Source organism: Tachypleus tridentatus, chromosome 7 (genome assembly GCF_004210375.1).
Source record: "Tachypleus tridentatus isolate NWPU-2018 chromosome 7, ASM421037v1, whole genome shotgun sequence".
Taxonomy (NCBI): domain Eukaryota; kingdom Metazoa; phylum Arthropoda; class Merostomata; order Xiphosura; family Limulidae; genus Tachypleus; species Tachypleus tridentatus.
In genome coordinates, this window is record NC_134831.1 from 142,281,287 (window position 1) to 142,286,192 (window position 4,906).

The 4,906-nt window shown below is 31.2% G+C and overlaps 1 long non-coding RNA gene across 1 annotated transcript; it reads left to right on the forward strand.

Moving 5' to 3' along the window:
* The first annotated feature begins 1,903 nt into the window (after positions 1–1,903).
* Positions 1,904–2,558, forward strand: LOC143258143 (uncharacterized). Its single transcript, XR_013032159.1, has 2 exons — positions 1,904–2,047; positions 2,140–2,558. It is a non-coding gene; the product is annotated as an uncharacterized LOC143258143 (long non-coding RNA).
* The last annotated feature ends 2,348 nt before the right edge of the window (positions 2,559–4,906 follow it).

Genomic DNA, 4,906 nt, shown 5'->3' on the forward strand with positions numbered 1-4,906 from the left:
AACCCCTATACAACATAACTAGATTTGTAAAGAACTGGATAAACACTAAAAGATATAGCCAAAATGGTTTAATAACACATCTTGTTATAATACGAAATTATTTTAAAACAAATAGCCGTTATAATGAACGATCGCACAAATGCACGGGAAGCTCAAAAACATGCTATTAATTCGTCTAAAGATTTAGAAGAATGCGAAAATTTACATTACAAAATTAAAATTAAATACGAAGCCCAATCAATACCTAAGTCATTTGATTCAACACTTGTGTCTGATTCATACCGGTTTCATGAAGTTCCATGGATAAAGAAAGGTCGAAAAGACAAAGCAGGCTTCTAACAGTGGTGAAGTGTATATGTATGGGGTGGAATACGTCACCACCATCTATTCTGTAAATCATGTAAATGAATCAAAACTCAAAACACCATAAATATTAAAATTTACACCTGACAAACAGTTTTCTCATGCAATCTCAAAACCACCTGGATCAGTAAATAATGTTTGAGTGTAAAAAATTAAATGGAGCTGTAGAGAGATGAAAAATATGCAAACCTGATATTAATTCATGTTCATGTTTGTAGCACAAATAATGTGAACATGGAGTCGAATAGGGTTTTGTATTCCAGAGAAAATAATGTAGAAACGAAATCAAATCCAGTTTCAAGGTTTTTAGAAACCCTAGTTGTATACTTGAAAATATAACATTTGTATTTTGATTGGACTTGTTTGTTTACTTCTTAACGATTCCTAATTCTTCTATCAAATTATCAGTTTTTAGTTATATTGTGTTTACTTACATTTATTAATGAAGAGCTTCCCGTTAGTACAGCGGTATGTCTCCGGATTTACAACGCTAAAATCAGGGGTTCGATTTCCGTCGGTGGGCTGAGCAGATAGCCCTTTGTGGCTTTGCTATACGAAAAACACACATTAATGAAGAATGGTGTTACTGTGTGTGTTTTGTTATAGAAAGCCACATCCGGCTATCAGGGGTGTCCACATAAGGGAAACGACCTCTTATTTTAGCATTGTAAATTCAAAGATTTATTGATATCCCGGCGAGGAACTAACGAAGGAAGCAAAATAAAAGTTATAGAAAATCTGATTATGATTTCTTTAAATAAAAGTTTTGTTGAGACTGAGTAATCTAGTTACTGGTGGTCAAAGGTATTGGTTAATTATAGACACGTAATTGACTATTTAAATGTTTCATTCAAAAAATAGATTAAAATATACCGCCATCAGAGTCTTCTTTTCTTTATGTGTGATTTTTTTACATCACTGTCACTTTATTAGAGAAGTAGAAACACCATTAGGAAACGGAGAGACAGCAAATAAATATTTTACATAAGACAGTTCCCCAGTAAATATTTAGCTATTTACAAAGAACAGAGCCATTAAACTATTCGTGGATATTTATCATCTAAGAAAATATTAAAATAAGTCTAATAATTTATAACAAAAGTGTTAACTCAAACGTGAACTCAGTCTGGAAGAACATAATGCTATAAAACAATCTTACCATGCAGTGGTTACATGTATAAAATCTAAAGTAAAATTAATAGCTGTTTTTTGTTTTTCTTTTTTTAGAATTTTGGGTTGATTATCAATTTCAATACAGCTCAAGCCAAAAGTACTACAAGCTAACTTACGAATAGAGCATGTTGACCCTGATATTTTACTTAACGTAAATTAGTCTAACGCAATAAAATATCAGCGATTTCTAAAGGTACTACAAGCTAACTGACGAATAGAGCATAATGACCTTGATATTTTACTTAACGTAAATTAGTTTGACGCAATAAAATATCAGCGATTTCTAAAGGTGGAAATACGAGCCAGAAATGCGTGGACATGCAATATGTATAGTTAAGGAAAACGAAAGAAAAAGTTGACCACCTTCCTTTGAAGGTCTGAATTATGGATGGAGAACTAAACATATGCATTCTTCTGAACCTAAAAGAGAGTATAAAATGATTTGGAAATCAGAAAACAACACATTTCTTTCTGAGAACTAGAGACACAAGCAGTTACCATGAACACTCGGGTAAGTTTCAATTTGTTACGTTTAGCCCGATGACGTTCGAATCGCTTGAACTCTATAAAAATATAAAACAAATGATTATTTCTTTTTACTAGATCGTTTTTCTCGGTCTTCTGGCCTTCTCCCATACTGTTTTACCAATCGCTGGTCTTGTTTTTCAATCTGAGATTGAAGATGTTACTCCCGAACCACGTCGTTTTGCTCGTTTCGCCGTATCTCCCGCTACCTCCACATTTGTCGATGACGTTCATGCAAATGGCGCTGTTTCCGCTGCTTAAGTTTGGCTGCACATTCCTGTTGGACGAACTGCTGCCTCCGACACTCCGTCGGAGTTATACTCAAGAGTAAAAACATTATTCACTAAAATGTTTTCAGTTTAGCTTTAAGAAGCTACGCTCTATTTACTATTTTAATTGAATAAGAATTAGAACTTACTGTATAAATTCTTTTTTCTTCATTTTTTGTAGTTAATCATAAAACTGAGCAATAAACTATACTGCGCTCTGCTTAACAAGTGTACTGAAATTAGTTTCTATTGTTGTTCATCTTGTTTATCTACTGCTCAAATATACCGTTATGCCAATAAAGGACAAAATTGTTTCCCTCGTTTCTTACAATAACATATACTTTATAACCTAAATATTAATATCGTATTAGCAAAAACCCCTTTCCAATTATCAAAGATTATTTGTGCTGCAGAAAAACCGGTTTAATTAATAGAGAACATGCACCAAATTAAAGCAATGGGATAAAGAAAATATATTGTTTGTATTTCAAACGACACGAAAATTTGTTCTATATCTTAATAAAATGTTTAAAATAGTACCAGTTTGGGAATTTTGTCAATTTTACATAACACTTATTCATGTTTGCAATGGAGCCGCTCTCTCTTTTTGTATCAAACTTTTTCATTCTGTTACAAAATAAAGTCGTTTTAGGAATGTCGTTTCACAATTATATTAAGTAACTGGCTTTAAATTTTGAATGAACGGTATATATTTTTATATAAACCGCAATGGAACGATTCTATTTCACAGCCTACGTTTTCCAGGAGTTCTTTATCACACGTAAAAGTTATATAATATCCTCAGACTTATAAAAAAAAATTGGTCAGTTCGAGCAAATGTCTAAAGAAATTCTTAAAAAAATATTCTGTAGAAGTGCATGGCGAAGGACGTGCACACATATTATAACCTCCCTCTTGAAATAAACAAAATAAATGACACGATTGCCGTGAGCGGAAACTTTTGCTGTTTAATTAATATCATATATATTATATTTCCCGTGCAATATTTACTAATGGCCAAGCTTAAAATTCCAGTGAAGGTCAGCCACTTTTTCTCAAAATACTAGTTCTACAAAAAAATATACGAAGAAATAAACAGTGCTGCACCAATTTTAATAATGCAAGAAACTTGTTTAATTACACAAACAAACCAGTAAGTTCACTCAGAAAACAGGTGTTTGAATTATATTCAACATATACCAGAACAAAAAAGAAAAGTAATGGCAAATTTTTACTTCAAGTTTTATGCATAAATTTCCAAGGTTATTATAACAAATGAGCATTTAGTTGTTTTCTAGTAGTTAAAGGAATAACATTCAATTGATTATTTATAGTTAGAGAGACTCGTGGACTATATGTAGAATATCAGTTAAAAAGAAAACGGAGACTTCTCTGCTAAAAGGTTTTCACCGAATGAACATACAAGTTTTTTCTTCAGTTGTTGTTGTTCATTTATCATATTCGTTCATTTGATCGCCGGTTACTTAATAAATCTAAATAAACAAATAAAATAAAAAAGAACACGAATTATGATATTCTTTCATTGTTAAGAGATTTCTGTTACAACAAGTAAATCTCAATAAACAATAATAAAAGGAGCACACTACGATTTTTTTCTTTTTTTACACTTTTCTTTTACAGCAAGTAAATCACAGTAAATAATAGTAAAAAAAAAAAGTACGCTTTACAATTTTTTTCATTTATCAGATTTTTCACTGTTACAACAAACCAAAACGAAATTGTTATTAATGTTCTTCGTAGCAACAAATTTAAGTGCTCACACACAAATAATACGAGCGTGAGAAACTAGACAAAACTAATTAAACAAAACAAATGGCCAATTGCGTCGCTTTGTATTTAATAACAAAAAAGAAATACACTGACGCACGTATTTATTATGAGATACATATAATTAGAACTAGAAAACATAAACACAAATTTTTTTACAAAGATCAGCAAAAAGAAAACAACAACATCATGAATATTTGGTCTGTTTTTTAATTTCGCTCAAAGCTACACGAGGGCTATTTCCGGTAGTTGTCCCTTATTTAGCAGTTTAAAACTAGATGGAAGGTAACACTATAGTCATCATCACCCAACATCAACACTTGGCCTACTGTTTTACTGACGAATAATGCTATTGACCATAACATGGCAACGGCTCCACAGCTAAAAGGACGACTTTCATATAACAAATTAGTCTTTTAAATGTCTGGCTATAATAGGCCCCAAATATTTGACATGATTTACTAAAGTATTCTTGAGTATTTATTTTTATTTATTTTTCCTAATTTTTATTTATAAAAATTTTTTATTCAAATTTTATTCATAAATTTCAAAGGTTATTATAACGAAAGGAATCGAGTATTTTAACCATCTGGCAATGCCAGTCCTCAAATATTTGACACGATTCGCTGAAGTATTCTGGGATTAAATAATGCTTGGAAGGTTAGTTAAAAATGTCAACAAATCATTGCATCTATTTTTATTGTTTCTTATCCAATCAAGTTATTTTCAAGTTCCAATTCTTACTAAAATGTCCATATGATGTGAGTTGTCGGGTGAATATTTTCATT